Source organism: Manis pentadactyla, chromosome 10 (assembly GCF_030020395.1).
Source record: "Manis pentadactyla isolate mManPen7 chromosome 10, mManPen7.hap1, whole genome shotgun sequence".
Lineage (NCBI taxonomy): Eukaryota > Metazoa > Chordata > Mammalia > Pholidota > Manidae > Manis > Manis pentadactyla.
In genome coordinates, this window is record NC_080028.1 from 34,293,687 (window position 1) to 34,320,929 (window position 27,243).

The following is a 27,243-nucleotide window of genomic DNA, read 5'->3' on the forward strand; positions in this document are numbered from 1 at the left end:
GGGCCTCATAGCTGTGCTGCCATCCAGGGGGTTGGGCGCCCGGAGTTCCCCGGGATTCCCAGCTGATGGGCTGAGTGTGCCAGACCACTTCCGTCCAGCTGTGAGTCCCTTTAAGACCTTCAAAAAGCACTCGCTTTTCTTTTTTCCCAGGGAAGCCGGCTGCGGGGACCCGTTTGCAGGTTTTACTGTTTCGTTTCCCTAGTATCCAGCACACAACACACTGTGTGTCTGCACTCCCAGTGCGTATGACTAGGGCTGGCTGTTTAGCAGCAGTCCTGGGCTCCCTCTCCCTCCCCGCTCTGACTCCTCTTCTCCCGCCGTGGAGCTAGGGTCAGGCGCACGCTCAGTTCCCGCCGGGCCTCGACTTGTATCTTATCCCCTTCATGAGGTGCTGGGTTCTCGCATATGTAGATGTAGCCTGGCTGTTGTCCTGTATCTTCTCATCTCACTTTTAGGAATAGTTGTATTTGTTGTATTTTCAAAAATATATATGGTTTTTGGAGATTTCCGCTGCCCTACACATGCTGCCATCTTGGCTCCCTGTTCCTTCAGTTTTCCTTCGTTGTTATACTCCACAAATGAGGGAAATCATTTGGCACTTGTCTTTCTCTGCCTTGCTTATTTCACTGAGCAGAATGTCCACCAGCTCCATCTGTGTTGTAGGAAATGGTAGGATTTGTCTCTTTGTTATGGCTGAATACTATTCCATTGTGTATATGTACCATATCTTCTTTATCCATTCATCTACTGATGGACACTTAGGTTGCTTCCATATCTTGGCTATTGTAAATAGTACTGCAATAAACATAGGAGTGCATATGTCTTTTTTTTTTTTGAGAGGGCATCTCTCATATTTATTGATCAAATGGTTGTTAACAATAAAATTCTGTATAGGGGACTCAATGCTCAATGCACAATCATTAATCCACCCAAGGCCTAATTTTTGTCAGTCTCCAATCTTCTGAGGCATAACAAACAAGTTCTTACATGGAGAACAAATTCTTACATAGTGAATAAGTTCTTACATGGTGAATAGTACAAGGGCAGTCATCACAGAAACTTTCGGTTTTGATCACGTATTATGAACTATAAACAATCAGGTCAAATATGAATATTCGTTTGATTTTTATACTTGATTTATATGTGGATACCACATTTCTCCCTTTATTATTATTATTATTATTATTTTTAATAAAATGCTGAAGTGGTAGGTGGATGCAAGATAAAGGTAGAAAACATAGTTTAGTGTTGTAAGAGAGCAAATGTAGATGATCAGGTGTGTGCCTGTAGACTGTGTGTTAATCCAAGCTAGACAAGGGCAATAAAACATCCATGGATTCAGAAGATTTCTCTCAAAACAGGGGGGGTGAGGTTCTAAGCCTCACCTCTGTTGATCCCCAATTTCTCACCTGATGGCCCCCCTGTGACTGTGCCTGTCTTAGGTTGTTCCTCCCTTGAGGAATCTTACCCATCTCTGGCTAACCAGTCATTTTCCGGGGCCATACAGGGAAATGTAAAGTTGGTAAGTGAGAGAGAGGCCATATTGTTTGAAAAGGTTAGCTTTTTACTTCTTTGTAGATTTATGCCCTGTGGCTTCTATGCCCAGCATTTGTCTTGAGGTATCTTTACCACTTGGAGGAATTATGATACTCGGTAAATTCGATATGAGGCACGTATTCTATTTAAGGGTTGTAATTAGGAAGGAAGAAGAAAAGCTATAGAAGTAGCAGGTGGAAGAAAACATGGGAAGATTATTTCTTTGACATATCTTCTTGTAGAGTAACTTCAGCATGTATAGGTTTTAAACTACTAATTAAATTTTGCACACACATTAACATAATAGGAATACAGTTACATAACCAAAGCAGATCTATAATTACCAGCCATCTCCAGTGAAACCAAGAAAACCAGTTAGGCATCCCATATGTCTTTTTGAATCTGAGATGTTGAATTCTTGTGTAAGTTTCAAGGAGTGGGATTCCTGGGTTAAATGGTATTTCTATTTTTAGTTTTTTGAGGAACCTCCATATTGCTTTCTGCAATGGTTGAAGTAGCTTACATTCCCACCAGCAGTGTAGGAGGGTTCCCCTTTCTCTGCATCCTCGTCGGCATTTTTTGTTCTTAGAGTCTTTTTGATGCTGGCCATCCTTACTCATGTGAGGTGATATCTCATTGTGGTTTTAATTTACATTTCCCTGATGTTTAGTGATGTGGAGCATCTTTTCATGTGTGTATTACCGATCTGAATTTCTTCTTTGGAGAACTGTCTCTTCATATCCTCTGCCCGTTTTTTTATTGGGTTATTTGCTTTTTGGGTGTTGAAGCGTGTGAGTTCTTTATATATTTTGGATGTTAGCCCCTTGTCGAGTATGTCATTTACAAATATATTCTCCCATACTGTAGGATGCCTTTTTGTTCTGTGGATGGTGTCCTTTACCATACAGAAACTATTTAGTTTGATGGAGTCCCATGAGTTCATTTTTGCTTTTGTTTCCCTTGCTCTGAGGAGACGCGTTCAGGAAGAAGTTGCTCATGTGTATATTCAGGAGATTTTTGCCTATGTTTCCTTCTAAGAGTTTTATAGTTTCATGACTTACATTCAGGTCTTTGATCCATTTTGAGTTTACTTTTGTGTATGGGGTTAAACAATAATCCAGTTTCATTCTCTTGCATGTAGCTGCCCAGTTTTGCCAACACCAGCTATTGAAGAGGCTGTCATTTCCCCATTGTATGTCCATGGCTCCTTTATCATATATTTATTGACCATATATGCTTGGGTTTATGTCAGGGCTCTTTAGTCTCTTCCATTGGTCTATGGGTCTGTTCTTGTGCCAGTACCAAATTGTCTTGATTACTGTGGCTTTGTAGTAGAGCTTCAAGTTGGGAAGTGTGATCCCCCGGCTTTATTCTTCCTTCTCAGGATTTCTTTGGCTATTTGGGGTCTTTTGTGGTTCCATGTGAATTTTAGAACTATTTGTTCCAGTTTGTTGAAGAATGCTGTCGGTATTTTGGTAGGGATTGCATTGAATCTATCAATTGCTTTGGGCAGGATGGCCGTTTTGACAATATTAATTCTTCCTAGCCAAGAATATAGGATGAATTTCCATTTATTAGTACATCTTTAATTTCTCTTAGGAGTGTCTTGTAGTTTTCAGGGTATAGGTCTTTCAGGTCTTTCACTTCCTTGATTAGGTTTATTCCTAGGTATTTTATTCTTTTTGATGCAATTGTGAATGGAATTGTTTTCCTGATTTCTCTTTTGGCTAGTTCATTGTTAGTGTATAGGTATGGAACAGATTTCTGTGTATTAATTTTGTATCCTGCAACTTTGCTGAATTCATATATTAGATCTAGTAGTTTTGGAGTAAATTCTTTAGGGTTTTTTATGTGCAATATCATGTCATCAGCAAACAGTGACAGTTCGGCTTCTTCCTTACCAATCTGGATGCTTTTTATTTCCTTGTTTTGTCTGATTGCCATGGTTGGGACTTCCAGTACTATTGTTAAATAAAAGCGGGGAGAGTGGGCATCCTTGTCTTTTTCCTGATCATTGGGGAAAAGCTTTCAGGTTCTTGCTGTTAAGTATGATGTTGGCTGTAGGTTTGTCTTATATAGCCTTTATTTTGTTGAGGTACTTGCCCTCTATACCCATTTTGTTAAGAGTTTTTATGAATGGATGTTGAATTTTGTTGAATGCTTTTTCAGCATCTATGGGGATGTTCATGTTTTTATCCTTCTTTTTGTTTATGTGGTGGATGATGTTGATGGATTTTCGAATGTCGTACCATCCTTGCATCCCTGAGATGAATCCCACTTGATCATGGTGTATGATCCTCCTGATGTATTTTTGAATTGAGTTTGCTAAGATTTTATTGAGTATTTTTGCATCTATGTTCATCAGGGATATTAGTCTGTAGTTTTATTTTTTTTGTGGTGTCTTTGCCTGGTTTTGGTATTAGAGTGATGCTGTCTTCATAGAATAAGTTTGGGAGTATTCCCACCTCTTCTATTTTTTGGAAAACTTAAGGATCATGGGTATTATGTCTTCTCTAAATGTCTGATACAGTTCTGTGGTGAAGCCATCTTGTCTGGGAATTTTGTTCTTGGCTAGTTTTTTGATTACCAATTCAATTTCGTTGCTGGTAGTTGGTCTGTTAGTTTTTCTGTTTCTTCCTTCGTCAGTCTTGAAAAGTTGTATTTTTCTAGAAAGTTGTCCATTTCTTCTAGGTTTTCCACCTTGTTAGCATATAGGTTTTTATAGTACTCTCAAATAATTCTTTGTATTTCTGTGGTGTCTGTAGTGATTTTTCCTTTCTCATTTCTGATTCTGTTCATGTGTGTAGATTCTGTTTCTTAGTCTTTTTGAGTTTAGTGAGGCTCTTTTTGTGTCCTAGTATGTGGTCTATTCTGGAAAATGTTCCATGTGCACTTGAGAAGAATGTGCATCCTGCTGCTTTTGGGTGTAGAGTTCTGTAGATGTCTGTTAGGTCCATCTGTACTAGTGTGTTGTTTATTACCTCTGTGTCCTTACTTATTTTCTATCTGGTTGGTCTTCCCTTTGGAGTGAGTGGTGTGTTGAATCTCCTAAAATGAATGCATTGCATCCTATTTCCTCCTTTAATTCTGTTAGTATTTGTTTCACATACGTGGTTGCTCATATGTTGAGTGCATGGGTATTTATAATGGTTATATCCTCTGTTTGACCCCTTTATCATTATGTAATGTTGTTCTTTGTCTCTTGTTACTTTCCTTGTTTTGAAGTCTATTTTGTCTGATGCAAGTACTGCAACACCTGCTTTTTTTTCCTATTATTTGCATGAAATATCTTTTTCCATCCCTTCACTTTTAGTTTGTGTATGTCTTTGAGTTTGAGGTGAGTCTCTTGTAGGCAGCATATGGATGGGTCTTGCTTTTTTATCCATTCTGTTACTCTGTGTCTTTTGATTTGTGCATTCAGTTCATTTACATTTAGGGTGATTATTGATAGGTATGTACTTACTGCCATTGCAGGCTTTGGATTCATGGTTACCAAAGGTTCAAGGGTAGCTTCTTTACTATCTAACCCTTTAACTTAACTTACTTGTTATACTATTATAAACACAGTCTGATGATTATTTCTCTCCCTTCTTATTCTTCCTCCTCTACTCTTTATATGTTAGGGTTTTTATTCTGTATTCTTTTGCGTTTCCTTTAACTGATTTTGTGGATAGCTGATTTTATTTTGCATTTAGTTAGTGTTTGGTTGGTCTACTTTCTTTGCTGTGGTTTTATTTTCTCTGGTGACATCTGTTTACCCTTAGGAGCACTTCCATCTAGAGCAATCTCTTTAAAATACACTGTAGGAGATGGTTTATAGGAGGTAAATTCCCTCATGTTTTGCTTACCTGGGGATTTTTTAATCCCTCCTTCAAATTTAAATGATAATCTTGCTAGATACAGTATTCATGGTTCAAGGCCCTTCAGTTTCATTGCATTGAATACATCATGGCATTCTCTTCTGGCCTGTAAGGTTTCTGCTGAGAGGTCTGATGATATAGCCTGATGGGTTTTCCTTTGTAGCTGATCTGTTTTCTCTCAGGGTGCTTTTAATAGTCTGTCCTTGTCTTTGATCTTTGCCATTTTAATTACTTTATGTATTGGTGTTATCCTCCTTGGGTCACTTGTATTGGGAGATCTGTGGACCTCTGTGATCTGAGAGCCTATTTCCTTCCCCAGATTGGGGAAGTTTTCAGCAATAATTTCTTCCGAGACATTTTTGTCCCCTTTTCTCTCTCTTCTTCTGGTACCCCTATAATGCAAATATTGTTCTGTTTGGATTGGATTGGTCACACAGTTCTCTTACTTTAATTCTTTCATTCCTAGAGATCCTTTTATCTCTCTCTGCCTCAGCTTCTCTGTGTTCATGTTCTCTGATTTCTATTCTGTTTACAGTCTCGTGCACCTCATCCAGTCTGCTCTTAAATCCTTCCATTGTTTTTTTCATTTCTGTTATCTCCCTCCGGAATTCATCCCTTAGCTCTTGCATATTTCTCTGTAGGTCCATCAGCATGCTAATGACTTTTATTTTGAATTCTTTTTCGGGAAGATTGGTAATTTCATTCTCACCAGGCCCTCTCTGTGGTGTTTGAGGGATTTTGGACCGAACAAGGTTCTTCTGCCTTTTCATGGCGCTGGAAGTGATTGCTGGTGAGTGGGGCATGTGTCAGCTGGGAGAACAAAAGTCCCTTCCTGCTTCCCCTTATATTCTTTATTTATATTTTTAATTTAGGGTTTTTAAAAATTAGGATTGTAAATACAGGTATGCCAGCAAAGGCAGCTTTATATTGGCTATAAAGTCAGGCTTGACAGATGGGCTTCCTCTTTATTGCTGGCTCCCATTGTATGGCAGGGGTTTTATTTCTAAGATCTGTTCCATACCCCCGCCCCCTGCTTTCAGACCCTGAGCAAACCTAAGATGGTGCTGCTGTGCTAAGACATGCTTTGTACTACTGCAGCAGTTTTCATGCACTGAGAACCTGGTCCTTCTGTGGGGACAATTTTGGGAGATGACTGTTACCTAGAAATTTCTGTAGAAGTCTTACTCAAGGTGCAGTTGAGGTATTTCCTACTCTGTACAACTTCTCTGAGTGCCCTAGGCAGAATTAATTACTACTTCTGTGCCATGACATCTGTGAATAATACTGTTTTATCCTAACTATGCTAGGTCAATATATCTATATTAGATATCTACATTATGTTGTGATCTCTGTCCATCTTTCTTTCTTAAACCTAGTGTTTCTCAAGGTTTGGAGAACACCCCCACATTCTGAGAGAGCTTTTGTTCCACAATAAACAATAACTAATTATTTATTAAATGGATAAATAATCCACGTGAATTGATAAAATTTCCTCTTTTCTGACAAGCACAGTTTCATTATGTCCTTCATCACCAGTGTCCACTGAAAGTTATGCCAGAAACTTTTACAAGTTTTTTGCTTACCCCTGGGAGTCACTACTATGCAGTGATTAGAGTTGTGGCCATAATGTCTGGGTTTGAAGAAACAAGCAAGTGTCTTAAAGTCTCTCTGCTTCAGTTTCTTTACCTATAAAATAGAGATAAATTACTTACAAGCCATGTAATTTTGCGAGAATTAAATTAGTGCATCTAAAGTGCTAGATCAATGCCTGGCACGTTGTTTTGTAGTGACTCTCTCTTTCATCTTTATGGGGACATTGCCTGTTATGATGATATCATTAGACCCTGATGGTAGTAGATGATGATTTTTCATATAAAATCAAAGTAAAACGACAAATCTAGCTACTATTAAAATATTTAACTTTTTGAATTCTGGGTGTGAACGTGTTCTGAAAATGATCTCTATGGACAATAACAGATTATGACATTTAGATAATAATTCAAACTGGGAGAAATAATGTCTTCAGTGTGCTCTGTAACTACTGAAATATAACGTCCTTTAAATATACTGTAAGATATTAAACATTTGGAGATAGATGAAAGTCTTTTTCTCCTTAAGAAGAGTTTTATGCATCCCATTAATGAATTTGCTACTAGGCGTTAATTGTCGTCTTCTAACTGAGGAGCCTGCTTTATTGAAATCTCTCTTCAGAGACTATGTACTAAGGGAAGACAAACCTTCATTCGTTCATTCATGTCCTGGCATTGTAGGTACAAGAGAGAATAAAGCATAGTTGTTTTTCTTAAGGAAATTATCATCTCTTTATTATTTCAGTAATATTAAAATCATATGTTCTGGCAGAATGTATTCACACTCTTTGACCCAGAATTCCATTTATGGTACTTTATAAACAGAGTAAAAAGATGCAGATTTATATACAAGGTATCCATTAAAATACTAATTACAAAAGCAATAAAAATGATGAATTTTGAAACATCCTTTATATTTTCCAGACTTTCCATTAGAAACATGTTATTACTTAAATAATTAAAATTTTATTTAAAAAAATATGTTCTGGTGGGTTTACATGGGAGGATGAATAGAGGGTTAGCACAGTTGTGGAATTCCATGATCCATTAAAGGAGTGAGAAAGTGCTTAGGTCCTTGTTTGAGCCCTAGTTCCACCACTTACCTGCAGTATGACTTAGGCAAGTTCATTGTTTAAAATTCTGGACAGCTCAGTTTTTTCATATCTATAAAATGGGCATACTAGAAGTAGTTAAGAAGTTTGTTGTGAGGATTAAATCAAACAGTGTAGGCAACCTAAAAAAAATAAAATGAGAAATAGCTCAGTAAATACTTAAGGCTCTTACTGTTCTTCCTTAACACTCATTCCTTCCTTAATGGTTTTTCTCCACAACCTTCTTCCAGGCAGTCTAAACCAGGAATGGTGATGTTTTGCTTGGTCTGACAACTCCCACTACCTGGTAATAGCTAGCTAGAGGTTTCTGAGTCCTTCCCCAGAGCTCTCCCAAAACCGTCACCTGTTCCCTGTCTGTGTTGGCCAGTTCTGGGGGAGGAGAAATAGCAGTGCACATGCCTTGGGTTTGCCATCCTTGCTCTAAACCTGTCTTCATACACACATTCTCCCCCTGTTCTCTTTTGGGTTTCATGTACTTTTTGTTCTTGCACCTTATTTTGATAGGAGTCTGTTAGCTCTTTTTTTTTTTTTTTTTTTTTAATGTTTTTGCTGTTGCTGTTTCATAGCATAAATTACTTCTCATAATAGGGACATAATACAGACCTAGTCTTAGGTACTTTTTCTGCATTTTCTGGGCCTCTCATGGAACACAAACAGCCAGTTTGTAAGGCTGACTTGGTCATGCCTCATTTAAAGAAGTTAGGTTTTCTGTGAACTTTGTCTTTAATCATGAAGTAGAAAGTTCCTGCTGTATGTAGTATAAGGTAACCAAATGCAGAGGAACTTTTCCATAGAGATTTTGGTGTCCTTTAGGGCATGTGGATTTTGACCAGAAAAAATTTTTTTTTGTGTTAAATGGAATAAATTTTTAATTAATGATTGGGTATAAGTTATAAATCACCAATAAATTATAATTGGTGATTAATGAAATAGCCCTTAGCACATAGGCCACAATGATCTTAATTTGTAACACATCTTGGGAGTTTCCATAGAAATGAACTTAAGGACACTATCGAAAGTTTTTACTTTTCTTAATGACTTTTTCGACATTGGTAAGTCCAGGTGTTTATAAATTATCATACATCAGAACTTTATTTGTATTAAATCTTAACAGTTGGGTTTTGAAATAATTTGCTTGGATTTGGCACTTTTTTGTTATTTTAAATCAAAGAACAAATACATGTCAATTAATTTTATTTGACTCAGTTTGAAGGGCAGCTGAAGATGTTTTAATTACATCTCTCATTTAGGAATCAGAAGATGGGTTCCTAGGGTAAATTGCTTAACTCTAAAGGCCTCCACTACTTCTGTCCTGTAACGTAACTCTAATGAATGATTGTCATGAACCTTAAAATTCTGTGCCCTCCCACCCCTACACACAAATCTTGCCAAAGTTCAGATTTTTCTCTACTGAATTTTTAATGTTAGTTATATATTAGGAACCCACATACATTTCCAAAGCTTGATTCTTTTTTCTAAATTAAATCTGAAAGACTATCACTTAAAAAAAAAACTGTATTTGATTTTGCTTAGATTGTTCTTTTGTTGATTAAAACATAGTTTCAACTCTATATGGTAACTGGCTCCTGCGATTAAAAAAAAAAAAACGGGCCCCCAGTTTCACCCCACAAACCTTCTATCATATTTATATTGACAAGTAATAAAATGAACAGGATTAAGCTCTAACACTCTGTAAAGTGGAAAAAAGCATTGCTGAACTATAAAGTAGTCCTGCAGAGAAATCTGTTAGAGAAAGAGAAGGTCTTTTACATACAGAAAAATCTGTCAGTCAGGCACTGGTATGCTCTGTATTGTTTTAACTGGAATTAAATAGTTTTACTTTATAGATATTTTACTGAGTTATTTGTTAAAAGAGTATTTAAGGCCTTTTAATAATACTTTTTAAAGTTTTGGACCTCAAAATGACCCTTAGGAGGCGGAAGGAGCTCCTGTTTACAGAACCTCAAATGAACAGCTCTGGCTGGGAAGAAAGCTGTTGGGAATAGATAGATGGTGGTTGCAGCATGTTAGAATAATGTCTCTTATCACAGTGATGGTTACTCCTTGCATATAGGTATTTTCTTTCTGAGTATCTGTACTTGAAAGCCAGTTTACATGTAAGGGAGACAGGTTGACAAGGAGAGGAGAGGAGACCTAGGGTGGCCAAGACAGGCAGGCATGGAGGGAGAAACATTGCTCATCTCTCACATACACCCTCTCTCTCTGTCTCTCTCTCTTTCACTCACACACACGCAACATGCATAGGGAGAGACAGAGACAGACAAATACATATAGAAGGAATGGGTGACACACACACGTTATCCTACAAGTAGCATTCTTTATTTTTGTTTGTTATTGGTGAAATGAAATGAAATCCCCCCTCTGCTTTAGGAAGGTCATTGAGGTTTTTTTGTTTGATTCAATGCTTTCATTAGGCAAATAGAGGCTTAAAACTCTATATTGTTTTGCATTTTAAATTGACTTAGGTACTTGAAAGCTAAAAAATGTGATATCTTAGAGTAATAAATAGGAGCTGTTATTTAACTTGGGATGTATCCAACTTGGTTTGGGGGAAAAATCATGAAGACACTTCCCATAGTTACCATGATGTCAACCAAGCTAGAGGATTTCTTCATAAACCACAACTCTTGTTAATTATTCCTTTAGTACAAGTCTGTCTCGCAAATTTTTCAGTGCTACCAAAATAACACTTCGTTAATGTTATTTTATTCACTTCTTCCTTTCTGAAAGTGGGTAGATCAAGTGACCTTCAACACTCATACTCTTGTAGACAGTTTAAATGTTGATTAGGTGCTAGGAGAACTTGATGTAAGGTAAATGTCCGTGAAATTAAAAATGTTTTTGTTCTCTCTGAGTTTAACAGTTTTAACATTGAGTATACTATGCTTTTTGTCCTTAGTCCATCTGATCTTTCTTAGGAAATAAATTTTAATTTGAGAACTCTGATTTCTCGGTGAATTTTTTGTTTTTGGCCCAATGCAGGCTTGTATACAAAGGATTTTTGTCTAAGTGCAAGTGATGTTACTTACTCTGCTGTTCTACCTTACTTTGAGATTTGTGCCTTTTTTAATGAACTGTTTCAGTGGACCACCAGTCCTCAAATGGGAAATAGTCCTTTTATTAAGCTCCCAGGTTGAAAACAGGATATTGGCATATACACAGTTTCTTATCTTTGGGGACATTAGCTAATGGTGAATTTAATTAGTCTCCTATATAAGAAATGCCATCCTGGGTCAGAGCAGTGATCCATCCATCCCAGACTGTCCTAAAGAACTGCTCCAAGGATACAGGTTACTATTGGAATTCAGTCATTCCTATAGGACACACGGGCCATTTTTTATTTCCCGTAACAGTATTCAGAATTCATGCATTCATTTAAACTTGTTAGCATGCAGTCTGTTCTGATTACATGTATTATATATGTATTAAGCTAAAATAACTACATTTGTTGGAATGGGTGATTCTAGGGGAAAACACCATTTATAATATGAACTTCAGTTTTTTCCTTGCTCATAAGCTGCTTCAGTTTTCTTCACCTGTAAAATGTAAAATGATTGCACAGGTTTCCTCCCTCCCCCCACTCTCAAAATCTTTTCTGTTATTTCTGGTATGGCCAATTTATGATGTTTGTCTTCCTCACCCTCATTCCTAGCATTTTTTTACCCTAAATGCCACTTAAACATAGAATGTTAAGCAAGCTCTTTTTGTATCATGAAGGAAGTGTAAGTTATAGAGGGTCATGAATTCTTTTGATTTGCATGACGGCTGTACTTAAAAGTTTTGTGGATTTTAGGAGAAACAGTTTTTCATAGCCAGGGGTCAGAGAAAATAGGTATAACTTACATTGTGTGCTTTGAGATAGGCATTTATTGAAGACCCTTTTATGAGACATGAATTCTACTTTTTAACTTGCTGGAAACTGGTTGAAGACATTGGTCATTCCTTCTTTCTTTGTATAGTGTCCACCATGAGGAATTATCTTAGAGTTTGGTTGTGGGAAGAAACATCTATTACTTGCTGAAAATAATTATACCCTACCATAACCACTAAAGAAGGAATAGTGTTCTCCCCCTAGCTGATAAAAGGAATTTAGGGAAAAAATTGTAACTCTTCTTGGTTGGCTTGCATATTTGAAGTTATGGATTATCCCCTAGAAAACAAAGAGGCTTCAGTGAGTTTTATGAAAATTGTTTCCATTCTTGAGGAAGTTAATGGAATTGGGTGACAGTCTCTAGGGCACATACATATGATGACAGCATCTTCAAGAAGAGGCTATCAAATACTGGAGTTCTGTTACTCAAGTAACAGCTCCTTGGAATACTAGCAAAAGTAAACCTGCTTTAATACCAAGCCACTCTCTGTAGTGAATATTTTATTGTGTGTTGTATTACAACTCATGAATAGCAATAAAGCCACAGACACTGTAATAATTTAGATTTGTATGTATCTCCATTATGTAAGATGTTGAAGATATACAAGAAACTGAACTCTGAACTCCAGAGCCCTGGAAAATATTTACTTGAAAAAATAACAGTTATTCATGCTATGTATGAGTGTATGCAACAGGAAGAAAGGGCAGAGAGAGAAAAAACTACTAAAATTTAGGGAGATTCTGTGTATGATCGTTTTTAAAAAACAAAAAGACTCTGTGCTCCGCACTCTCATTTGTTAAACACAAATCAAAATAGTAATTGCCGTTGATGATGCCCCAAACATTAATTTCAAAAGCAGACCATCCATTGTCTTTATTTAATCTTAAGGATAAGTCTGCACACAGTATTTTGTTGTCAAGAAAAAGAAAAGCACTGAAAATCCTAAGGTTTAATTAATTTTTTTATATTAAGGTATCATTGATATACACTCTTATGACGGTTTCATATGAAAAACAGTGGTTACTGCATTCACCCATATTATCAAGTCCCGCCCATCGCCTATTGAGGTTAGTGTCCATCAGTGTAGTAAGATGCCACAGAGTCACTACTTGCCTTCTCTGTTCTACACTGTCTTCCCTGTGACCGCCCCCTCCACCCCCGACAATGTGTACTAATCATAATACACCTCAAACCCTTCTCCCTTCCTCCCCATGCACCCTCTCCCACCCCTCCTCTTGGTAACCGCTAGTCCCTTCTTGGAGTTTGTGAGTCTGCTGCTGTTTTGTTCCTTCAGTTCTGCTTTGTTGTTTTATTCCACAAATAAGGCAAATCATTTGGTATTTGTCTTTCTTTGCCTGGCTTATTTCACTGAGCATACTATCCCCCAGCTCCATCCATGGTATTGCAAATGGTAAGATTTGTTTCTTTTTTATGGCTGAATAGTATTCCATTGTGTATATGTACCACATCTCCTTTATACATTCATCTACTGATGGACACTTAGGTTGCTTCCATATCTTGGCTATAGTAAATAGTACTGCAATAAACATAGGGGTGCATATGTCTCTTTGAATCTGAGAACTTGTATTCTTTGTGTAAATTCCTAGGAGTGAAATTCCTGGCTCAAATGATATTTCTGTTTTTAGTTTTCTGAGGACCCTCCATATTGCTTTCCACAATGGTTGAAGTAGCTGACATTCCCACAAGCAATGTAGGAGGGTTTCCCTTTCTCCCCATCCTTGCCAGCATTTGTTGTTCTTAGTCTTTTGGGTGTTAGCCATCCCAACTGGTTTGAGGCAATACCTCATTATGGTTTTAATATGCATTTCCCTGATAATAAGTGATGTGGAACATCTTTATGTGTATGTTGGCCATCTGAATTTTTGGAGAAGTGTCTGTTCATATCCTTTGCCCAATTTTTAATATGGTTATTTGATTTTTGGGTGTTGAGGTGTGTGAGTTCTTTTTTGTTTTTTTTCTTTTTAACAGTGTTTTTTAAAAATTATGGTATTATTGATTTATACTCTAATGAAGGTTTCACATGAAAAAACAATGTAGTTACTGCATTCACCCATGTTATCGTGGCCCCCGCATACCCCATTGCAGTCACAGCCCAACAGTATAGTAAGATGCCACAGAGTCACTATTTGCCTTCTCTGTGCTACACTGTCTTCCCCACGATCCTCCCCACACCATGTTTGCCAATCACAATACCCCTAAAACCCTTTTTGCTTGCTCCCCACCCACCCTCCCAAACCCCTCCCCTTTGGTAACTGTTAGTCCCTTCTTGGAATCTGTGAGTTTTGTTGCTGTTTTGTTCCTTCAGTTTTGCTTCGTTGTTATACTCCACAAATGAGGGAGATGATTTGGTGCTTTTCTTTCTCTGCCTGGCGTATTTCACTGAGTATAATACTCTCCAGCTCCATCCATGTTGTTGCACATGGTAGGATTTGTTTTCTTCCTTTAGCTGAATAGTATTCCATTGTGTATATGTGTGACATCTTTATACATTCATCTACTGATGGACACTTAGGTTGCTTCCATATCTTGGCTATTGTAAATAGTGCTGCAATAAACATAGGGGTACATATGTCTTTTTGAATTTGAGAAGTTATATTCTTTGGGTAAATTCCTTGGAGTGGAATTCCCAGGTCAAATGGTATTTCTATTTTTAGTTTTTGAGGAACCCCCATATTGTTTTCCACAATAATTGAACTAGCTGATATTCCCACCAGCAGTGTAGGAGGGTTCCCCTTTCTCCACATCCTCGCCAGCATTTGTTGTTCTTAGTATTTGCCATGCTGGCCATCCTTACTGGTGTGAGGTGATGTCTCATTGTGGTTTTTATTTGCATTTCCCTGATAATTAGTGATGGGGAGCATCTTTTCATGTGCCTGTTAGCCATCTGAATGTCTTTGGAGAATTGTCTGTTCTTATCATCTGCCCATTTTTTAATCAGATTATTTACTTTTTGGGTGTTGAGGCTTTTGAATTCTTTGCATATTTTGGATGTTAACCCCTTATCGAGTATGTTGTTTACAAATACATTCTCCCATACTGTAGGATGCCTTTTTTGTTCTGCTGATGGTGTCCTGTCCTGTATGTACAGAAGCTTTTTAGTTGCTATAGTCCCATGTGTTCATTTTTGCTTTTGTTTCCCTTGCCTGAGGAGATGCATTCAGAAAAAAGTTGCAAAGGTGTATATTCAAGAGACTTTTACCTGTTTTCTTCTAAGACTTTTATGGTTTCATGACTTACATTTACGTCTTTGATCCATTTCAAGTGTACTTTTGTGTATGGGCTTAGACAATAATACAGTAATCCGGTGTCATTCTCTTGCATATAGTTGTTCACTTTTGCCAACACCTGTTGTTGAGGAGGCTGTCATTTCCAAATTGTATGTCCATGGCTCCTTTATTGTATATTAATTGACCATATATGCTTGGGTTTATATCTGGACTCTCTATTCTGTTCCACTGATTTGTGGGTCTGTTCTTGTGCCAGTAACAAATTGTCTTGATTACTGTGGCTTTGTAGTAGAGCTTGAAGTTGGGGAGCATAATTCCCCCAGCTTTATTCTTCCTCCTCAGGATTTCTTTGGCTATTTGGGGTCTTTGGTGGTTCCATATGAATTTTAGAACTATTTGCTCTAGTTCGTTGAAGAATGCTGTTGGTATTTTGATAGGGATTGCATTAAGTGTGTAGATTGTTTTAGGCAGGATGGCCATTTTGACAATATTAATTCTTCCTATCCATGATCGCAGAATGTGTCTCCATTTATTGGTATGTTCTTTAATTTCTCTCATGAGTGTCTTGTAGTTTTCAGGGTATAGGTCTTTCACCTCCTTGGTTAAGTTTATCCTAGGTATTTTATTCTTTTTGATGCAATTGTGAATGTAATTGTTTTCCTGATTTCTCTTTCTGCTAGTTCATCATTAGTGTATAGGAATGCAACAGATTTCTGTGTATTTTGTATCCTGCAACTTTGCTGTATTCTGATATCAGTTCTAGTAGTTTCAGAGTGGATTCTTTAGGGCTTTTTATGTACAATATCATGACATCTGCGACAGTGATAGTTTAGCTTCTTTACCAGTCTGGGTGCCTTTTATTTCTGTGTGTTGTCTGATCGCCGTGGCTAGGACCTCCAGAACTATGTTAAATAAAAGTGGCAAGAGTGGGCTTCTTGTGTTGTTTCCAATCTTAAAGGAAAAGCTTTCAGCTTCTTGCTGTTAAGTATGTTGGCTTTGAGTTTTTCATATATTGCCTTTTATTATATTGAGATACTTGCCTTCTATCTTGAGAGTTTTTGTCATGAATGGATGAGGAATTTTGTCCAGTACTTTTTCAGCATCTATTGAAGGTGATCATGTGGTTTTTGTCCTTCTTTTTGTTGATGTGTATGATATTAATGGATTTTTGCTTATTGTACCTTCCTTGCATCCCTGGGGTAAATGCTACTTGAGCATGATGGATGATCTTTTTGATACATTTTTTAATTCAGTTTGCTAGTATTTTGTTGAGTATTTTTGCATCTATGTTCATCAGGGATATTGGTCTGTAATTTTTTTGTGTGTGTTGTCTGCCTGGTTTTTGTATTAGAGTGATGCTGGCCCCATAGAATGAGTTTGGGAGTATTCCCTCCTGTTCTGTTTTTTGGAAAAGTTTAAGGAGAATGGGTATTAGGTCTTCACTAAATGTTTGATAAAATTCTGAGGTAAATACATCTGGCCCAGGAGTTTTGTTCTTGGGTAGTTTTTGATTACCAATTCAATTTCATTGCTGGTATTTAGTCTGTTCAGATTAAATGTTTCTACTCTGGTCAGCCCTGAGAGGTTGTATTTTTCTTGAAAGTTGTCCATCTTCTAGGTTATCCAGTTTTTTAGCATTTAATTTTTCATAGTATTCTCTCATAATTCTTTGTATTTCTGTTGTGTCCATAGTGATTTTTCCTTTCTCATTTCTGATTCTGTTTATGTGAGTAGACTCTCTTTTTTTCTTGGTAAGTCTGGCACGGGAGTTATTTATTTCATTTATTTTCTCAAAGAACCAGCTCTTGCTTTCATTGATTGTTTCTATTGTTTTATTCTTCTCGATTTTATTTATTTATGCTCTGGTCTTTATTATGTCCCTCCTTCTACTGACTTTGGGCCTCATTTGTCCTTCTTTTTCTAGTTTTGTTACTTGTGAGTTTAGACTGTTTATATGGAATTGTTCTTTCTTGAGATAAGTTGGTATTGCAATATATTTCCTTCTTAGCATGGCCTTTGCTGTGTCCCATAGATTTTGCAGTGTTGAGTTATTGTTGTCGTTTGTCTCCATATATTGCTTGATCTCTGTTTTTATTTGTTCATTGATCCTTTGATTATTTAGAAGCATGTTGTTAAACCTCCATGTGTTTGTGGGCTTTTCTGTTTTTTTTTTTGTTTGTTTAATTTATTTCTAGCTTCATACCTTTGTGATCTAAGAAGTTGGTTGGTAGAATTTCAGTCTTTCTGAATTTACTGAGGCTGTTTTTGTGGCCTAGTATATGATCTGTTCTTGAAAATGTTCCATGTGCACTTGAGAAGGATGTGTATCCTGTTGCTTTTGGATGAAGTGTTCTGTAGATTTCCATTAGGTCCATGTGTTCTAATACATTGTTCAGTGCCTCTGTGTCATTACTTATTTTCTGTCTGGTTGATCTATCCTTTGGAGTGAGTGGAGTACTGAAGTCTCCTAAAATACCATTGCGTTCTATTTCCCCCTTCAATTCTGTTAGTATTTGTTTCACATATGTAGGTGCTCCTGTGTTGGGTGCATAGATATTTATAATGGTTATGTCCTCTTGTTGGATTAATCCCTTTATAATTATGTAATGTCCTTTGTCTCTTGTGGCTTTCTTTGTTTTGAAGTCTATTTTGTCTGATACAAGTACTGCAACTCCTGCTTTTTTCTCCCTATTAGTTGCATGAAATATGTTTTTCCATCCCTTCACTTTTAGTCTGTGTATGTGTCTGGGTTTGAAATGAGTCTCTTGTAGGCACCATATAGATGGGTCTTGTTTTTTTATCCATTCCTTGACTCTATATGTCTTTTGATTGGTGCATTCAGACTATTTACATTTATGGTGATTATTGATATGTATGTACTTATTGCCATTGCAGGGTTTAGATTCATGGTTATCAAAGTTCAAGGATAATTTCCTTACTATCTAATGGTCTAATTTAACTCACTTAGTATGCGGTTATAAACACAATCTAAACATTCTTTTTTTCCTCCCCCTTCTTCCTCCTTCCTTCTTTATATATTAGGTATCATATTCTGTACTTTTTGTCTATCCCTTGACTTACCGTGGGGGTAATTGATTTGATTTTGTATCTGCTTAGTAACTAATTGGTCTACTTTCTTTACTATGGTTTTATTTCTTCTGGTGATAGCTATTTTTCCTTAGGTACACTTCCATCTATAGTAGTCACTCTAAAATACACTGTAGAGATGGTTTGTGGGAGGTAAATTCTCTCAGTTTTTGCTTATCTGGAAGTTGTTCAATCCCTCCTTCAAATTTAAATGATAATCCTGCCACGTATGGTATTCTGCTCTATTGCATTAAATATATCATGCCACTCCCCCTGGCCTATGAGATTTCTGTTGAGAAGTCTGATGATAGCCTGATGGGTTTTCCTTTGTAGGTGATTTGTTTTCTCTCTCAGGGTGCTTTTAATACTCTGTCCTTGTCTTTGATCTTTGCCATTTTAATTACTATATGTCTTGGTGTTATCCTCCTTGGGTCCCTTGTGTTGGGAGATCGTGCACCTCCATGGCCTGATATACCATCTCCTTCCCAGATTGGGGAAATTTTCAGCAGTTATCTCCTCAAAGACAGTTTCTATCCCTTTTTCTCTCTTCTTCTTCTTCTTGTACCCCTGTAATGTGAATATTGTTCCCTTTGGATTGTTCACACAGTTTTCTCAATGTTCTTTCACTCCTAGAGATCCTTTTTTCTCTCTGTGTCTCATATTCTTTGTATTTCTTTTCTCTAACTTCTATTACATTTACCATCTCCTCTACATCATCTAATCTGCTTTTGAATCCCTTCATTGTGTGTGTCATTTCAGAAACTGTTTTTTGAATGTATCTCATTCCTGAATTCCTTCCTGAGTTCTTGAATATTTTTCTGTACGTCCATTAGCATGTTTATAATTTTTATTTTGAAATCTCTTTCAGGAAGAGTGATAAGTTCATTTTCACTTGGCTCTCTTTCTTGTGTTTGTGGGATTTTGGTTTGAACCAGGTTGCTTTGTTGTTTCATATTTGTATGTGGCGACCTCTAGTGCCCAGAAGCCCAACTCTCTGGACCTGCTCATCCCCTGGAGCGATAGCTGGGGTCACAGGGGAGTGGCAGTGGTGCCTGTCAGGAGGAAAGAGGTCTTTTCCTGCTTCCCGGCTGTAGTGCCTGTCTCCACTGCCAGGGCCAGTGGGCCGAGCATGCAGGGAGAAGCCACTATGCTTTGCACTTGTAGCTGCTGTAGGTGGGGCTGCTCTCTGCCTGGCCTGGCACAATGGTTGGTTTGTGAGCCAGTGTCAGTCGGGAGGAAGGCGCAGCAGGTTCCGTATCACGGTGGGGGGCCTTGGAGCCACTTAGGCAGTGATGAGGATGTTGTGACTGAACCTTCTGAAAGTTCCCAACCTGTTGGGCAGAGTGCCCCCGGACAATTTTGTCCACCTGTCCTTTCACCTAAAGAGCAAGCTCTGTGCAATCCTTGCCCCTTTAGCAGCCCTCTCTCTGTTAGGAAGTCTCTCAGACTGCCTGCCTTTGTTTTGTCCCGGAATGGCTGGTTGTGGGTATCTGTTTTCCACAAGAACTGAAATATTAGTGTCTCCAGGTATTCTGTCTGTCTCATGTTCCCAACCCCACTAATCTCCAGAGCACCATGTAATGTAGGTTCATGCTCCCAGAGCAGATCTTCCAGGGCTGGGTGTTCAGCAGTCTTAGTCCTCCACCCCCTCCCTGCTCTGTTTCTCTTCCTCCCGCCAGCGAGCTGCAGTGGGGGAAGGCTTGAGTCCCTCTGAGTTATGGCTTTGGTACTTTACCCTTTTCCTTGAGGTCTGCTGTTTTCCCCAGGTGTAGACTGTCTGCCACAGCTTTTTTTCCTCTTGCTCTTTCAGTATATGATGTGTTTGGTATATTTTTATATTGTATGTGGTTTTAGGAGGAGGTTTCTGTCTTACCTCTCATGCCACGATCTTTAATCCACTCTAAAAATCCTAAGGTTTTTAAAAAATAAGGTATTTACACTTGATGTCTTGGGAGAGTGTGACCTCCCCTTCCCTTTCCTTCATCTTTCTTTACCATTCAGATTTAAGATTGTGAGGAGTATTTTTTTTAAGTGTTAATTTATGCTGAAAATTCCCAGGATACAATAAAGTATCTAGAATACCTAGCATATGTATTTAGGACTTTGGGAAACTTTTAAATCATCAATCTGTAGAATCTCTCCTCATAAAGCAGTACAGTGCTTAAATGGCATGTTTTTTAGTCAGTGGGAATACTTTTTTCTGAAGAATTTCCACTATCTCCACATAACTGAGGACATTAGTGTAGCAAGGCCACATTTCCTGGGTAATGTGCCTGACACTTAAGTAACTGTGTTTTATTCACAATAGATAAATTACTTTTACTGTAACTTGCTGTGTGATATAGAGTGGGTGCATCTAATAATAACCAATTAAGTTTACAATTTAGAAAGAAAATATTCCTACAAAATAGTTTTTTGATTAATGACGTTAAAAATCAGGTTCTGTTGAGTAAAGAACAGGCCAATCAGTGTTACGTCATAGTGTTAGAAAGGAATTCAAGTGTTCACATGAGAGAAACTTCCAGAAAAGGAAAATTAGGCATCATAACTGTAATAATTATGTTGTAAACATTAAGAAATTAATATACTTTATTACATGTATGAATATATATATATCTGCCTATATCAAGAAAGAGAAGTATTTTAAACATTGAGAAAGTACATTTTGATAAACACCTATGTACCCACTCTACTAAATCTTAACATTATTTCCCTGACTTCTCAGGATATATGAAGGAGCTGCTGGTCAGTTAGATGTGATTCAGGTTAATCATTGAATGAATACTAATTAGTGAACTGTGGTATGTATGGTTTACTCTTAACTCAGTTCCCTTAGGCTTGAATGTAGCATATTCTTCTGATTCACCCCTTCATGCCACAGCTTTCTTATTAATGTGTAACAGTGAACCTTCCCCTTTGTCCTCTTACCTAAAGCAACTGTGGAAGAATGTAACAAATATCTAAAATGACCCATATACATTTACATTACTCTTACGGGGAAATGTATTTGTGACTAATAATTTTATTCCAGTTTAGTGCACATTACAAGAATGAAAAAGAAAGACTGGGATTTTGCATCCTGGCGCTCCTTCTGGTTTGGACAGGTTACTTAACGACTCCGTGTGCTTTATTAATACCTTTCATATAGGCGAGTTCAGAAAATTAAGAGAGTCAGTGTAAATATATGGCACACAGAAGTTGCTCAGTGAAGGTTACTTGAATATTACTAGCCTTTCAAGTGGGTGAATTTGCTAAAGTCTTATTTCCAAATTTGCAGGGGCATTTCTATACCCAAATACTTGAGTTCTCTTTGTGTTCTCCACTGCCAAACAAAGCATGGTTTAAAATTAAATGTCATCATCCAACCCTTAGTACCCCTGCTGATTGTTTTCATTGTGCTCTTGGTTTATTTTGTACCTAGGGTTGGATGGGCACATAACAAGTGCTTTGTGAACCTTAAACTAAGTGAAAATAGATTGTTCAGATGAAAGGTATGTGAATAAGTCAGTTTTGGGGCAGCTCTGGAGAACTCTTGCCAAAACTGGTATCTTTGTTTCGGTCTTCAGAGGCTATTAAATGTGATCACTGAGTCATCCTTGCTGTTTTTCTCTGTCCCCTGGCTGTCTCTCTTAAGACCCTGAAGCTTGCCAGCCACAGGATGTTTAAAAGGCAGAGTAGGTGTTAGCCCAGGGGCAGTTTGTTTATTTAAAGAAAAATAATTAAGTTCAAACATCCCTACCATGTCAAAACTAGTCTAGTTGTGTTAGAGTTACTGAGTTCTTTTGATTCTTTCTGGTGGTCATCGTGCCTAAAGATAATAGATAAAATTGGAAGTCTCTAAGTTTTCCTGAGATTGTTTGGAACTTCGTAATGTAATGCCAAAGAGAAATCCCTAAAGAAGTGGGAGGCAAAGGAATGCCATTTATTTTGCTAGTTATTTTTTAATGGGACTTAATTCAAATCTTTCACCACTCCTTTCTAGAATTATGGATACAGATGATTTAAAAAACAACCCCCGCCAAAAAAACCCACAAAACCAAATAGAAAAACAAACAAAAAACTCACTGTGGTTAGTTACATCTTCATTAATTCTTTGAAGTTGAGCTCATAGAATCTTTTAAAAGGGGCAATATAGTTTTATAGATGTTTAGACACAAAGATGTGGAAATTGATGACTTGTGTTTCAAATGATATCATTTCCAGAATTTATGACTTATTTCTCCTTACATATTCTATGCCAGATAAGAAAATTTGAGGCAGATATTTTGGGCTTGCTTAGGGTACCAGGGTGTATCTCTTTTGATGAAATAGCTTGTAAAAAACCAAGTCCTAAAGGAAGTGGAAGAGGAATAAACCAGAGAGATACCTGGTGTTCCAGGCAGAGGGAAAATAAGTCCCGAGATCCTGATGTAAGAACATGCATGATGAGTTTGAGGAGAGGAAAGAGGCCAGTGTGGCCAGAATTGAGTGAATAAAGGGGTAGAGTGGTAGGAGATTAGAGACATGGGGAAGGAAAATAATCAGATCGTGGTCCCTTGTGGCCTTTGTAAGGACTTTGGCTTTTAGACTAGTGAGATGGACTTGGAGGGTTTAAGCAGAAGAATGACATGATCTGACTATGAAAAGGACTAACTTGACTAACTTGCTGAGGGGTTATTTCTCATTACCAAGCGGAGATGCTGGGGATCAGATAGGGAACTACTGCAGTAGTGCAGATGAGAAAGAAGGTGGCTTGGCCCATGCTGGTAAGAGTGGAAATGGTACTACTACGGAATTTATATTTAATATTTTGAAACTAGAGCTCCATAGATGAACACGTAATTGATAGTGATGAGTACTTTTGCACATTAATATATGATTGACCTGTTTGAATGATCAGATTAGTCATTGGGTTCAAGTTTTGTCAGCCTGACTTACCCATTATTTTAAAGTTTCCCATCTACCTTTTTACCTAATGGCTTTAGCTACCATTGATCATTTTTGATATCTGTTATTTCATTAGTGTTATAAAATGTTGATTTTCTTATCCTATCATTTCCTTCTACATTCATTATTTGGAGTCCTGTGAAAAAAGAGCTTTCACTTACTCACTGCTTGGTTACTCTGGGATATGTTTCATATAAGAAAGCTAGGATAAATGCTTCATTCTTGTCCTCTGTCAACTTTCAGAATAATAAGGTAGTGCCCTAGCAATTTCCAAAGATGACCATGAATTAAAAAAATATATGTTTACTGTTTCGGTTGTTGATGGTCATTATCATTCTGGTATTCAGTGTTGTTCATTTGGGCTTAAAACATGTCTCCAAAGCCAAAACTCTAACACAAGGTATGTTCTGTGAAGCTGTCATCTTCCATCCTTATCCCTTCTACCCTGCTTTTCTCTTTTCACTGTAGCTGACTATTTTAAGTGGTTTTTGTTTATCCTTCCATTGCTTCTTTTTGAAAGAAAAAAAGAACAAGTCTATATTAATACTTGTATTACCCCCTCCCACACAATTTTAATAAAAAGTAGCATTTTGTGGAATAATAATTTAGCCATGTGAGAGATTTTTGCCTCTCAACAGTAGTTGCACCAGTTTACTTACATTCCCAGCAGGAGGGGAAGTAGGGAACTGTTGGGTTCCTTGAGGGTATTCTTGAGACCTTTCAACTTTATTTTTATTGAAGTATTGTTGATATGCAATCTTATGTTGGTTTCAAACATACAACACAGTGGTTCAACAGTTACCCATATTATTAAATCCCCACCCCCTCTAGTGCGGTTAGTATCTATCAATGTAATAAGATGTTACAGAATCATTGACTATATTCTCCATGCTGTAATGCTGTCCCTGTGACCGATTTATATTGTTATTAATGCCGTCCCTGTGACCAATTTATATTGTTATTGCGAATTACTGTGCCCCTTTATCCCCTTCACCCTCCCTCTCACCCTCCCCAAACCTTCCCCTTGGTAACTGGTAGTCACTTCTCAGTGTGTCTGTGAGTCTAGTGCTGTTTTGTTCTTTCCATTTTCCTTTGTTTTTATACTCCACAAATAACTGAAATCATATGGTATTTGTCTTTCTCTGCCCTCTAGTTGCAAATGGTAGGATTTCCTTTCTTTTTATGGGTGAACAATAATTCCATTGTGTATATATACCACATCTTTATCCATTCATCTACTGATAGGCACTTATATCTTGGCTTGGACCATATCTTGGCTATTGTAAATAGTGCAGCGATAAACATAGGGTGCATATGTCTTTTTGAATCAGGGATTTTGTTTTCTTTGGGTAAATTTCTAGGAGTGGAATTTCTGGGTCAAATGGTATTTCTATTTTTTAGCTTTTTGTGGAATCTCCATACTGCTTTCCACAGCAGTTGCACCAATTTACATTCCCACCAGCAGTGTAGGAGGGTTCCCTTTTCTCCGCATCCTTGCCAGCATTTGTTATTTCTTGTCTTTTGGATAGTGGCCATCCTAACTGGTGTGAAGTGATAATCTCATTGTAGTTTTAATTTGCATTTCCCTGATGATTAGTGATGTGGAGCATCTTTTCATGTGCCTGTTGGCCATCTGAATTTTTTCTTTGTATAAGTGTCCAGGTCCTCCACCTATTTTTTTAATTGGGTTATTTGTTTTTTTGGATGTTGAGGAGTATGAGTTTTTTATGTATGTTGGATGGTAACTCTTTATCAGGTGAGTTGTTTATGAATATATTCTCCCATATTTTGAAATGCCTTTTTGTTTTGCTGATGGTGTCCTTTGATGTACAGAATATTTTTAGTTCAATGTAGTCCCACTTGTTCATTTTCGATTTTGTTTCCTTTGCCCCAGTAAATGTGTCCAGGAAAAAATTGCTCATGTTTATTCAAGAGATTTTTGCCTCTCTTTTCTTCTAAGAGTATTACGGTTTCATGACTTACATTTAGGTCTTTGATCCATTTCCAGTTGACTTTTGTGTATGGAGTTAGACAATAATCTAGTTTCATTTTTCTTAAATTTAGCTGTCCAGTTTTCTCATTACCAGTTGTTGAAGAGGCTGTCTTTTCCCCATTGTGTATTCGTGACTCCTTTATCATATGTTAATTGACTGTATGTGTGTGGGTTTATATCTGGGCTGTCTGTTCTGTTCCATTGATCTGTGGGTCTGTTCTGGTGACAGTACCAAACGGTTTTGATTACTTGTGGTTTTGTAGTAGAGCTTGAAGTTAGGGAGTGTAATCTCCTCTGCTTTGTTCTTCTTTCTCAGGATTGCTTTGGCTATTCAGGGTCTTTTGTGGTTCCCTACGAATTTTAGAACTATTTGTTCTAGTTGATTGAAGAATGCTGCTGGTATTTTGATAGGGGTTGCATTGAATCTGTAAATTGCTTTGGGCAGGATGGCCATTTTGACAATATTAATTCATCCTATCATGAGCATGGGATAGAGTTCCATTTATCAGTGTCGTCTTATTTTCTCTGATGAGTGTGTTACAGTTTTTGGAGTACAGGTGTTTCACCTTCTTGGTTAGGTTTATTCCTGGGTATTTTATTCTTTTTGATCCAGTTGTAAATGGAGTTGTTTTCCTGATTTCTCTTTCTGCTCGTTTGTTTTTAGTATATAGAAATGTGACAGATTTCTGTGTATTAATTTTGTATCCTGCAACTTTGTTGAATTTAGTTATTCTAATAGGTTTTGGTGGTGTCTTTAGGGTTTTCTATGTGTAACATCATGTCGTCTGCAAATAGTTTACAGTTTAATTTCTTCCTTATCAATCTGGATGCCTTTTATCTCCTTATCTTGAGAGCTTTCAACTTTTCACTCCTTAAAACTTTTTTTCTCATATTCGTAGCTGTCTGCACAGGCACCCCAAAAGAAACTATATGTTTAAAAAAGAAAAAGACACCAACCACACATTGGCAGTAGTAGCGAAATTGCATATCTAGCAATTGCCCTTCTAAGAGTTTTTCCCTGACGTTGCACAAACAAAATTACAAAGTGATACATGCTTTTGTTCTGTTTCTTGAGGGTTGGTACCATGTCTTGATTGTCTTTTGTTTATGAGCTTTCTTTATTGGGGGAGAAAACAGTGATTGTAGTTGGCATTAACATCAATGGTGTATGTGTAGAAGAAATGGCATTTTGAGACTTTGCCGTTTTGAAATGCTGTCAGATGGAAGATTTTATCAATTCCAGTTAAATTATCAATTTTTTCATTCTTCCGGTTAATGTTTACTGAGCACTTACTGCGCAGTGTTCATTGTCTCAGGTGCTGGAAAGATATCCATAAATAAAACAGATAAAAGTCTCCTCTGGACCTTACTGTCTACATGTGTGGAAAAATAGACAAATAAGCATAATAAATATTTACAGTTCTCGTCTTTCTCTCCCTTTTTTCATCGAGTCTATACATGGCAAGACTCTGGTAGATGAAAGGGATTGAGGACTGAAGAGGTTATAGGTTTTTATACTCAGTACATATAACATAGCTGTTTAATTCTGGTCCTGTGGGATGATAGCCTATGTTCCACCCCTTCCACCTACCCCTCAGCCCTTTTAATGTTTTTTACTAGCAGGTTGTCCCAGGACTGATTTGATAGTCCCCTCTAGTCAGTAAATTTAGAAAGTTGCCTTAAAGATTTTATGTTTTCATTATAATATATTCTTAATTACTACATCTTTATTTCAGAAATGACCATTAAGAAGTAGATGCCCAGATGCAAAGTGATGAAACAGTCCAATTTGTCATAAAGTAAGATGCAGCTGTGGATTTCAACCAGATTAGTAAGTGTGGCCAAAGTTTTTTTTAACTTTATACTTATTTTATCTACTTTGAAAGACATTTAATAAAAAATACAGTGGGCATTAAAAAGAAGTGTCAACTTGTATTTACTTGGATTGTAGTATAAATTCTAGCAATCCAAGGTGTATGTCTGTGCTATACCTTTTTAA

General features: G+C 37.3%; 1 long non-coding RNA gene across 2 annotated transcripts in view; it reads left to right on the forward strand.

The window, feature by feature from the left end:
- Positions 1 to 27,243, forward strand: part of LOC130678998 (uncharacterized) — a 109,852-nt gene that overhangs the window by 25,738 nt on the left and 56,871 nt on the right. For both annotated transcript variants that reach the window (XR_008991981.1, XR_008991982.1), the window contains exon 2: positions 26,981 to 27,075. This is a non-coding gene — a long non-coding RNA (uncharacterized LOC130678998). The remainder of the gene's footprint in view (positions 1 to 26,980; positions 27,076 to 27,243) is intronic.